Source organism: Anoplopoma fimbria, chromosome 4 (genome assembly GCF_027596085.1).
Source record: "Anoplopoma fimbria isolate UVic2021 breed Golden Eagle Sablefish chromosome 4, Afim_UVic_2022, whole genome shotgun sequence".
NCBI classification, from domain to species: Eukaryota; Metazoa; Chordata; class Actinopteri; order Perciformes; family Anoplopomatidae; genus Anoplopoma; species Anoplopoma fimbria.
In genome coordinates, this window is record NC_072452.1 from 9,674,359 (window position 1) to 9,687,579 (window position 13,221).

The window sequence follows — 13,221 nt, forward strand, 5'->3', positions numbered from 1 at the left end:
TAATGCATCCACGTGTATTCTAGGTAGTTAAAGTTCAGCAGTATCTTCTAAGTTTATGATACAGTATGTAAGACAAAGATGGATGTTGCATAGCTTAAACCCTTATGTGTCAGCCCCTTCTCCCCGCAGGCAGCACATACATCCTGCTGGCCTCTGTGGCCGTGGGTCTGAGGTGCAGCACTGAGCTTTAAACTGAAACAATAGATTATTGTCACTTCGGCCATGTTAGAGCCAACAGTGAAGAAAGCCTTCTGAAAAGGACAATAGGGTATAAATTGATTTATGAGGGTTCAGGGGGCCATAATGTGCAGTAGTAACAAGGAATCAATGGGCTAGAAAAATGCTAACAGCAGCCCTTTATGTCCTAAGCCTTTGTCTCATCCAGAATTTAATTAATTTCACTCCTTTTTGGGAGCGGGTGGAGTGGTGATAGAGAGGTGCATCGGTCTCCTCTCGCGCTGCTGCTTCATGGCAGTTTATAAACCAGCTCAAGATGGCCCTCATGAAAAGTAAATATGATAGATGTAACGGCGTTTTTTGAAAATAGCTCATCCCATAAGGACCGAATAGATTTGTTCTTCTCTTTAACAGAGGAGACAAAGCATAAAGGTGAGAAGGACTTCAGTTCCAGTTGTTAACAGGAGCCGAGGGACTAAGCGGGAAAACCTTCCACCAGATGCTACTGCATGCTAATTTATAGGTGCTTTACCGGGAATTGTGTTTAACATTACCCAACTTCTTTTTTTAATGTAGGTCACTTATGAATTTGTCAATATGATGAGCTTCGTTTATTGCTTTGTCAGATACAGGATGCAGAAAAAAGGCATTTTAACCACAATGGGATACGCAGCGCTTTGTCTCTGACAACGCACACACGGTCTTTGACAGCCAGGATTCAAAACTATAATACACATGTTACATTTTTAAAACAATGATTTGCTTCTAACAACAAGAGCGGATATGGAACGTAATTCTTTCTTGTCATGATCACATTATAGAAATCATTTGGTTGCCGTTTCTCGATCATTTCCATGAGCCATAAACTTTGGCAGCAGATCATATTTTCTACCCAAAAGCCAAGGAAGACGCCTATAAATACAAAAAAATCTGCATAAATTCCATCCTCACAGTATTGGAGCTGTGGTTTTGACATTAAGATTTGTTGGGATGGTAGTGCTAAAGATGTAGTGAGTGGTGCACCAACCTGCTTCCAAGTTACAGCACAGATTGTAAGATTATGCAATATGGTATGGAAACAAACTGAAAATGTAATGCCTTGCAACTGATATCGATGATATATTCTAATTAAGCATGTCACTTTTGTTGGCATGTCTTTAGCTTGATTAGCATGTAGGCTATGTGAGAACTACTGATACATTTGGGCAAATTAGAATCTATCCTCGTGCTTTACACAAAACTGTGGCGGATGTATTGACTTTCCGTCTGGAAGTGTTAGAGTGAGGATGATGTGTTGTACATTAGATGATGTGCTGTATATCGAATTAGTCACTGAGCTGTCTGTGAATATTACATTCAAACACATTATAGTTCAGCCCCTGGGAAGCGGTATGATGTCGTGACTTTGTTCACCGTTTCATGACCAGTTAAAGAGGGAAATGGGAATCAAAGGGTTTGGAGCTGGCTTGGCTGTAAGTGTTAGTGGCGTAACAGTTAATGTCTTGTGAGTTGAGCCCGCTGTCAGTGCGACTTCATGTTTGGATGTCTATTACTCCTCAGCCCCGGTATTCATCCAGATACATAGCTCGGACTCTTTTCACAGATAACCTTCACACAGTTATTTAGCCTCATCGCTATGCTCATCTGCTTGCCAATTTTCAAAAATGTTCGCAAACCTATGATAAACTTCAGCCTAGATTTTTGATTGTGCTGTTGATGTAAACTATTGTGCCAAAGTACAATGCTAGAAGGAAATGAAGCAGCTACTCAAGGCTGCAAAACATTTGAACATATTATGAATGGTGGTGAGACAGCTCAAGGAAGAAAGCCCCCCAAAAATGTTCTAAATCCTTGAAAAGCAAATTTGCTATCTCTATTAAACTAACGTGGGGTACCAAAAGTACCAGATTGATTCATAGTTATTTATGGTATGTTAGTATAAAACAGGAAGTAGGTACATTGACGTCCTGTGCACTAACAACAAGTGTAATATTATACACCTAAACTACTTTTATAGGACATACTGTGTACAATTACTATGTAGTAAGGAAATTGGGATCAGGGCTGGGAATCGTTTAAATTAATTTTGTTACAAATACCTTGAATTTGATCTAGATACCACAACATTTTTTATTCCAAAACATTGTGTATCAGATACTTTCTACTATATGTTAAATTGTTCATTATGTGGACACATTGTTTTCTTGAAGATGGCAGGTCATTATACAATCAGTCTGTCATTGACTATATGGTATTAGTCAATTACAAATGTTGGCAACTTCAAAATAAACTAACCCACAATTATGTTCTCAAATTAAACATCCTAAATGAAAGATGAAATTTCAGCAGTGGGGCATTTACCATGAAGGACAGAAACTTGGCAACATTTTACTCAAAGTTCAACAGAACTAGAGAAGACCTTCATAATTTGGTTATCATACCAAGCGCTCATTGGGATACAGCTTTTGTGTGCATTTGGTGAATTGAACCTTTAAGTTTTTAGAATTTTTTGCCCCTCCCTATTGACTCCACCTTCTGCACACCAGATTACCTGGGCAGATAACAGCACCCTCCTGAAGTTCCAACTCAATGCTCAGGTATGGATGTGGGCAAGAAATATTTCCCAACACTAACAGAGAAAGAGCTACAGGATAATAGAAAGCAAGTATTTTATTTATTTTCTTGGTTTTTCTTTTGGCAGTGGCACTAAAAATCGGATGCCTCAGGTATTCTGGATTCTTACCAGGAAGGTTTAACTGTTTTATATGATCACAGCCGTGTAACTGCACAAGGTCAAAAACATTTGAATCTACAGAAAATAACCCAAAAAGTGAAGCCAAGAAAGCTGATAGTCCTACATCAAATTAATTATCCAGTGTTGCTTTCTTTACCACCGCCATTCCATGTTACAACTATGGATGCTTGTATTTTCATTACAGTCTTACGTATTGCTCATCCTCTATGATTTACTCTAATGTTAAATTATCAGCTGCTATGTGACACATTTCAAGTATAAGATTTTCACACGTATTGCTGTTAAGGCCATCAAACGCGGGCTTCAAAAGCCATTACTGTTGCTCCAACATGTTGAAAAGAAATGTGTGGAGTATGAATATATTTATATACACAGTAATTATTACTACTGTAATAACCCAGCTTGTGCAGAGTGCACCAGGTAAACGTCTCAAATTGAATTGAAAGCCAATGATTATTTGCTGGCACACAGATAGTCCATACATGTTCAGGCTTTTCATGTTTGATATTACTGTATGTATAAACATTATCAAATATAATTTCTCTCATAAGAACAACAATCCATTTAACAACCCATTCAGATACTTAAACAGATCCATTGCAGCACGCTTTGTTTCCATGGAAATATTTTGTGTTTTATATATATATATATATATATATATATATATATATATATATATATATAATATATATAAATAAATAAGATATAAGGAGGTATGCAGACAGCATGTTCTACATAAGATCAGACCCTGAATATATGAGTTCACATTTGGGATATATGCAAATTAATTCAATGTTGGCACAGGCTTTAAATCAACAAGAAATGGTGAATTGGGGCATTAAAGATTAAAGGAGGGACATTTTTGTCATGTTCAATTTCCATCTATGAATAACTCATGGAGGCCAGTAAAAGCAGTAAATTATCAAATGACCAAGTGTCTTTATTTTGCATTTCAACTCTTATGAGGCATTTTTTTGGGGGATAAGCCTGCATCACTCATATCTTCCCTGTGCTATTAATATGATCACTACCTGCCACTTTGTCAGTGCCTGGGTCTGAAAATAAGTATTTCTTTCCTCACCTGCCACCTCTGTAATCTGTGTAGAACACTTTGGAACTGTAAACACTGAGTCAATGGTACCTGATAGTAGAAATAGGGAATATATCATGTAACCTTAATAGGGATGCACGGATACAGATACCGGTGTCAGGTATTGGGTAAAGGTCCGATACTGTGCTCATGTACTCCTACTCATAAAAGTACTCCAATACAACCGCACCTGACACCATTACGGCAACGTGGCGTTAACCACTCGTCAATTGAGCTTCATAAGTCGCCCAGCGAGTGTCTGGTAGGGAGGGAGCAGTGCAGTGTGTGTACAGTTTAATTGTCGGCAAATAAATACTACAACTCCTCGGGAAACAAAATCCAAGTGTCTGTCTTGTATGCCAGCTACCTACTGATTAAAGTGAAGGCCATGAATTGAACTACAGCTAAGGCGCACTTAAGGTGGGCTGACCTTTAAGGTTGACCAGCTAATCTGAAGTCTGTCCTCAGAGTTTTGCTCAGTTTTTTTTCTTCTTTTAACTGTTATCTATGAACATCCCTACTGCAAAGAACTATTCTCTGTTTGTATCACGACAACACAGTGTTAATTCTAAAAAATGTCAGCAACAGCATTATGTTGTTACAGTCAGAAAGTGAGGAACATCTGATGAAAATAAAACGTGTTTTCAAAGTCATGGTTAGAACTGTAATTGTATTATTAAGCACTAATATCGATACTCGATATCAGCAAGTACCAGAATTTCATTTGACTTGTCGGAAAAAAAGGTGTATGGGTGCATCCCTTAACCTTAACCCTTGGCTATTTTTATTTAAGGGATTGCTTTATAAAAATAATATTCCCTAATAGGAGGAAAATGGTGGCAGATGACCTGATTTTTCACTTGCAACAGCCAACGTTTACCTATTGAGTTCATTCCCTGGTCAGCACACATCGGAGGTGACGGATGATGTGGCAACTGTGCTTTTTGAAGATTTATAAGAACAGTTAAAGAAGGTAAAATATAAACAATAACATAACTTTTACTCGTTTTTATCAAGAAGCCACTCAATGTGAAACAGGCATGAATTATAGAAAATGATTCCCTCAAGAGTGCTATAAACCAGGATGAAATGCAGAGGTACCATGAAGCATTTGACACTTAACTGAGTGATCGGAATTGAAAATATATTGACTGCTCGCTGTCTGATAGCCGGTATGTCAGTGTGTCTATCAAGGTTATATGAACAATGATTGGCTGGTTTATTTGTGTGTAATGATGCGCACCACCTGGCCTCAGTGTTGCTGGGAGCATTACCCCCAGCAGTTTCTAGATATTTGTGAAAGACTGTCTGTGACACCATGAAACTCCAGTATAACTACAGTATAGGGGAACCATTAAAGTACTGGCCAACAAAATGATAGCTGTTTAATGAGGCAAATGGCTGGATGGGACCCAGGATAAGATACAATTTACTAATTCAATTAGTTTTCTAATTTAAATGTGTTTTAAACAGTTAACTGCCGCAACACTGAGTTTTGGCCACAAGTTTATTTACCTGGCACATGACTGATACATTGCTTTTAAAACAAGAATTCAATACATTGTTGTCAGTGACAGAGTGGAAGAACCGCAGCACAAACTAGTGGTGATGGATGAAAAAAGTCCTGCTTGAAATAGCAAACCGAGAGCACAGGATGAATCAAAATGAATGAAAACTATACAGGCTATTATCCAGCTAGAGCGATAGAAAATGCATGAGTGTAGAGCTGCTAACCAGCGAGGATTTGTAGTGGCGGGGAGGCGGAGAGGCAGAGCGTGTGCCCTGACTTCCCCTTCAGCTCCCCCGCGGTCACCCTTCCTGGGGGAAAATCCCAGTAGGCTGACTCAATCCAAAACATGTGTGGGTAAACAACACAACCAAGACAAGACTGAGATGCGCCCCAATCTAATGCTCCTAAACTAACAAACACACACAGCTACTTAAACCCTGCGCTCGAGGTACCAGGTAACCCTCTGCAATCCAGACAGCCAGCTAAAATCAGCCAGGCGTGTGGAGAGGGGGAAGCGGTGCAGAGAGACTGGAGATATTTCTCCTCTATTTTAGGCAGCCTCCTAACAAGCGTCCTCAGACAGGGCTGTAGGGGAGCGGGGTAACTGCTGAGCCTGGCACCACTCAAAGCCCAGAACAGAGCAGCCAGCGGGGCTAACAACCATCAGCAGCCCAACCAGCTGCTACCGAATGCCCCAGTCCAGGCACCAACACCCATGGGAGGACAGCGATCAATAAAACCCACAGCCCTGGAAGATATGCGGGAAGAAATGTGTTGAGGCAAAACAGGCTCATTTAAAGCTAAACTGTCCTATCAGTGGGGTTGGAGGAGCATGTTGAATATCTCTCCAGAGAGCGAGGAGGGAGGGAATGTTACATTCACTGTAAGAGGCTTTTGGATGCTCTCTGCAATTGGGAAGGTCAGAGTAATTGGCCAAATGAGAGTTCAGGCCAAACCGAGGGTGTTTCTGCATTTCCGTGTGTGTGTGTGTATGCTTGTGCGTCTGTGTCAGAGAAAGAGATGGAGGAAGAGAGGCAGAGGAGGAAAAGCGATGAAGAACTGAAGTAGGTGCAAACATCTGTTCAGTTACGAGGGTATTCTGACAGTGAGAATGAAAAGCTTCGCTTCCTGACGCCACATGTTCTTTTGTTTTTTTTTATGTTTCACAAGACAAGAATTAGCCATTTAAAGAGCAGACCGTAACATTTTAAAACAGAATTCTTCTCTTTACACGTGCACATTTTTGTTGTGGAGAGAGTACTGTACCTCTTCTTGTTTGCAACTTTCTAGTCTGCCACCTTTGATACAGTACATCCTGTTCCCCCCTAAAAAATGTTATAGGAGTACAAGTAGCATCTGCTTTTTAAATGTTCTTAGCAAAACATTTTTTTTACAACAATAGAAACATTAAATGGCATTTTACCCATTCTTAAAGGGTCAAATCAAACTAATTGGTTCCTAGCCATGCAGACAGTGTTGGTTTCATGTGTTCAGGTTGTGATCCATCTCTTTCCAGTACGATTCCCTGTTTTTCTAGATAACGCAACAATCTCACAGAGGGCCATTTTGCCTTGGAATACTTTCTACCCCAAAAAATTGTTCCAATGAAAATTGTGTTTAGTGGATCGTCCATTCAAGAGTAATGGGAAAACAATTTCTAGCAAGAGATGTTGCTGTTACTTTTCAATGGCATTAACAAGCAAGAACATCAATATTGGACTACCTCATACTATCCCAAAATTGTGTGACATTTTTATGGAAAACTTTAACCCTGACTTCCTCCATGACAGGTTTGGAGCTTCCGGACAAAATCCCCAGATCAGAGTCAAAGCTGTGTTAGCTCTACGCCCGCACATCGGCACCAGAGCACCATTTGTGAACTGTCCAAATAAGCAAACCTATAGTCTGGTTGGTGCCTTGCTTAATATCTGAACCTGTCAGGGAGGGAAAACATTTCCTCGCCTGTAGCCTACCTGTGTGTGCTATGTGTTACATTTATAGTTGTTGTGTTGTTTTTTTGGCACCTCAGGTGTTTGCATTAATTAATATAGCAAATAACACAGTGACTGATCTACATAGGGGAAACAGTGAAGACATGAGGAATGAGCCAATCAAGTAAACACGCGTGCCGATGACAACATCGAGCACTAGACAAAACTACGCCCGTGTCACTACATGAGTCTTTGTGATAAAACTTGGTTTGGAGACCAGACATATAGTGAAAACCACAACAACGTCAAGCCTCCTGATTATTAGACAGCGTGTGTAGTGTGAACAGTGCCAGCGACGTGACGACTTTGAAAGTCGTGTAGTGTGAACTTGGTTTGGTTAGAGCAAAAGGAAAGATGATAGCTATGGTTAATCAACACACTAAAGTGAATTGCAGATCTGACAGGATGCAAACTTTGATCTTCCACATGAAAGTCAGTTGCTGTCTTTCCTTGCTACATGAAGGGAACAGTTCTTCCTGTATTGGCACTAAACATTGGCTCTGGACATAAATCATGAGGGGAATCATCCAATATGGAAATAATTTCTCTGGATACTTATCTGAACAATTTAATAACATTCACCTCCATAGTGTTGAGGTGGTGGCAGAATTGTCAGGAACAAAGTCCTAAAAAAGAATCTGGGCAGAAAAAAGCAAACCTTTGTGCATGGCAAGATGCTACTTGTTGAGAGTGAAACATAACTTGTAATTTAGATGAACTGACCATTTTTTTTTATATACAGGCCCTTTTATTCTGACATAAATATACTCCTCAGCATCTATGAAGACAACAGTTGAGCAGTCTGCTGGAACAAAGCCAAAGGAGTCAAGCATCCCATGTGTTGCGAGTGTGATAAGAGGTCACATAAGGCTCGCTTTGGGTAAAAATCGGTATGTTTGGCGAGTGTGTGGAGAGACCCCTAGTGTGTGTGTGCGCGTGTGTGTGTGTGCGTGTGAGGAATGCAACACGCTCATGGCGCGTCTGGCAGACCACAGACCTTGTGCTGTCATCCTCTGTTGAGGAGGCGCGACTGAGGTGACATTCACGTCCCCGGTAATTATCAGGACTATGATGTGAGAACATTAATGATGTATGAGGGCCCAGTGAGGGGTGAGAGCCGTGGCTTCACAGGGCCTCATTACTGAGAGATACCACCAGCGAGTGAGACTGCACCGCCACGCCCAGCCCAGACTCAACTGAGCATTTAGACTCCAACACTTCACTCTCTGTTTTGTCACTGTTGTTGTCACACAATAAATTAGCTTCCAAACACCGAGATGTTTTCTGTGAACACTTCCCCTTCCTTCCTTCCTTTCAAGGGGCAATCATGAATAGTTTGTCGATGTGGATTTATCTGCTCCGTACAGGGAAAAACATTTGGGATTAACAATGTTGTCAAATTAAAGAAATCGGGCATCAGAAAGCCAAATTGAGAACTTTGATCCGAGCAGTCCTGGATTTTGCCCTCTTGTAACTAGAATGGACAAGATGTCTGATTATCTCTAATTAAAAATGATTAAGCACCTACTTGCTGCAGTCAATGACCATTGATTGAGGAGAATGCTGATGTGGTGAGTGTGGCCCTGTTTTGGGCTAATTCCAATAGGCCTTCAAATTTCTCATTTCAATCAGAGAAGGTGCCCATTGACAAGATTTAAATCATTAAAGCCATCCACTTCTCTCCTGTAGGGGGATTATGGATCTCTGGGCTCCCCCCGTGCGGTCCGCTTCATGCATGCTGAACAGAGGGAATAGGGAGTGGAGCCAGTGAATGTGAAAAACGAATAAAGGATTTAAATAGAGAATAAAGACAGAGGGGAAAAAGTCGATTACATCTCTAGATTGTCAAACATTTGGTCATGAACCAAAGTGGGATATCAAAAGGGAGGAAAGAAAGTCAACATCTTCGTGCATCACTAGATGGTTGGGAGAATTAAACAGGATAAAAGACCTGAGTTAATTCCATGTTTTGCAGGCTGGCAAACAGCACCGGCGAGCTGTTTTTTTTCTTCTTGTTGATGCTGTGGTACGGGTTCTTGGAGACATGTCGTCTTGCTGTCACAATCCAGAGGGCACGTGTATGACTTCATGTCTAATCAGGTGTGGTATCCATGGAAACAGAGGTAGCGGAATGTCATGTACAGCACCTCGTCTCATAACACTCCTGGCAAACAGAGAGGCTGCGTGGCTTGTGGCCCACATAGAGCATGTTAGCTGGGTTTAAAATAACACATCCCATCACAAATACACCGCCAAACCCTGCTTCTCATAAAATCCTGGCGGCTTCTTGCTAAGAATTTGGATGGATTTGGCTGCATTAGTCTATTTATTTATCATTTCAGCACATTAGTACATTTATAGGTCGATTCCTGTATTTTTAGACTCGGAATGTTTAAATTTGAGAAAATATAAACCTATTAAAATAAAAGATTCAGTATTATTCTCCACCTAAATTCTATTCCTGGCAATTTAAAGAACTCAAGTAAGGAGACGAGTCTCCAGCCATGCTAGCATCTCTCTTAGGGTGCACAGCAGTGATCTAAATGCTAATGTAAACATGCATTATGCTCTTAAAGACAATGCTGACATGCTGATGTCAAGCAGGTTTAATGTTTACCATGTTCACCACCTTAATTTAGCATGTTAGCATTTTACAATTTGCTAATTAGTATGAAACACAAATTACAGCTGAGGCTGATGGGGGTTTAATTAGTTTTGTAGATAGATATTTAAACATGAGGCAAAGTATCAGGCAATCTGAAATTCAGACCTAATAATGGCACTAAAGGAAAAGTCAGGGGAGCATAAAAGTCAGTAGAATTCATCCTCTGCGGACAATGAATTGTATGGCAATTTTCCCAGTAGCTTTTTAGATATTTCAATTTAGGCCAATCTTGTGCAAGTCTGGCTATAAAATATGAAGAATATCATAGTTATCTACCTAGTAAAATATGAAAAATCCATACAATTGCAAAAAATCTAGAGAAACTTTTCTTGTCTGGTCAAGTCTTTAGCGGGGGATAAGCATTAGGGGAACTCAGGCACTATAATCTAAAATCCGGGCTGCCCTGCTCATAACCCACTGTAAACAAAGCAGTGTTGTGAATGAAAATGATAAGTAGATAAGTCACCATACTGCCAGCTGAACCCGGCATTAGTTATGAAATGAAAAATATGGATGAAATGGATTATCGAGGTAATACGTTTTCAAAACATTTCCCCTTTGTTTCAATCCCTCAATGATTGCATCTGATAATTGGGTAAGGATTTACAATTATAGCATGAAGCTGTTTCCACTGGAGTGCTGCTCCCGTGCACAAACTTCACAGTAAAAATGGTTTAGCGTACAGTATTGGCCGAAATGTTGTCGATAAGTAAAAAATAAAACTTTCCTGCTTTTAACAAGTAAGTAGCTACATGCAAAGAAAAGGGTTTATTTGCATATTCACGGCTGGAAAACACTTCAGAGGACATGGTCATTGTCCAATAAACACACGTTATATAAGTGGTACCACTTAGGTGAAATAGCCTGAACCTGATTTTGAACATAACACATTTACACAGTTAGGTCCAATTGTTTCGCCCCACAACCGAGTACAATTGCTTTCTGATTGTTCTTATGTGCCCAAATGAGCCAGGCGAAAACCACTGCAGGGTTTTTTCCGTATACAAACTAATTCATCCGGCTGCAGCTAACAAACTACCACTGAGCGGCACAAAGACTGCAATTCTAACAAAGGAAGTGTTTGAAACTAATTTTGTAAACAAGGTTTTACCTATTTCTCTAACACACATGACAAATAATCCAACAACTTCACAAAAATCTCACATCTGATAATGGCAAGGAGTTTGCAGTCGAGGGAATGTAATAAAAGGTTTTCATGCAAAATGACAAGGTCAGAGGATAGAAGCGTACATGCATTTCCATCATCGTTGCCATCGTTCTAATTTTCATCATTGATGGATCTTTGCTTTACTTTGCAAAGATACAGAAGTCTTCATCCTGTGACGCACAGATTAAAATGATAAAACGGGAAAGATTCTGGAGAGTTAATTCATTGCACTGCATACTGAGAAGCACGCCTGTGAGCATAATTAAGATGTTCTTTCAACACACAAGTTTGACTCACAGGAGTTCTGAAGCTGATAACCAGCAAGATGAAACTGACAAAAGCATAAATAAGAACCGAGTCACAGATTTAAAAGGAGAATCATTCCCACTATGTTGTTCAAACAGCACGCTTTCGCTGACGTGCAGTAACACAGAGATGAGTTGGTGTTGGGATGATTTTTTCACTAAGTAGTGAAAGATGGTAAGAATTGAAATGTATTAATTACATTACAGTTTCTACTGTTACTCCGACATTTTGTGTTTAACTTTAATAAAAAGGGTGCTTCCCTACAGAGCCACAGCTCAAACATTAATTTCTATTCACATTTTTAAATCACCTCAAAACCTGCAGCTCATCTATCTGTTGGTCAGAGACTTCAACCAGGATTGTCTTGATAACATGATACATGGCAGTCACAAACAAACTCAGCAGTTGGACAAGCTGGTCCTGATTTACCCCATATACCTTAAAATGTCCATAATATTACCACCCATACAAATAAAACCCATCAACAACACCTATTTATACAAGTTATATATAAAAGTGACGTTTGGAGGCTTTAAAGTTGTTTAAAAAAGCACCTTTGATGGATTTGGAAGAAGTAAAAAAAAAAAAAGGTGCAATCAGCAGTATAACTAACTTATTTACTGTTGGATATTAAGTAGTGTAATCATTTCAGTAATTCATTAGTGTCATAATAAGAAAAACATTGGTGTTAGTGATACAATTAACAAGGTCTCCTTTCAGTCCAGGTGTCTCAGTAAGTCATGACATGTGGGACAGTTAGACAGCATGAACAATAGCTGGACTCTAAAACTAGAGCAGCTAAATGGAATTCAGCCATCATCAATTTTGATAAAATAACATTTGTGCTTTTCTTCTTACATGTCAAAATGTGCTCTATGCAAAAGACCCATCAGTGACATTTTACTTTATCAATTAATCAGAGGTTATTTATGTCACCTTTCATACAGGTCTGTGAAATTTAAAGAGCGTTTCCTCCCATAGATAGACACAGTAATGAACTTCTTTCTTTGACATTTGCAGAGACGTCTTAAGCTTTGGTGAGGACACTGATGTAAAAAGCTGACGTGGATGCTTCTTTGTTCTGTCATCACACTTGCTGTAGCCAAGACTTCTTGTTCTATTTAAACTTGACTAACTGGGCAGATTACTTTGCATGCATACCAACTGGGTAATGCTTATTTCCACTGAAAATATTTTTTTTCTTATTATTGCATGCGGTTATAATTTGGAATAATGACGTTCAGAGTCCTCTTTACTTCACAGCAACCTTTTTTCCCCATTTGTCTCTGTCCTGCTGGTTGTAATGTTGCTATTTTCCCTGCTGAGGCTCTCAGTATTTACAGGCTAACAGCATCTCCTCCTTTTTCTACATTTAAAGATTTAGCTGGAGCTTCAGAATATCAAATGTAAATGACCGAGACAAAACCATGGAGAGAAAGGAAGATTGAACTAAATGAGTCTGAGTCCCCATCTTCTCTTAATTGTATCTGTGTGGACAGTATGTAAAGCCCAAGACTGGTGATATCAATTAGCATGCAATATCAATTAACTACCAATCT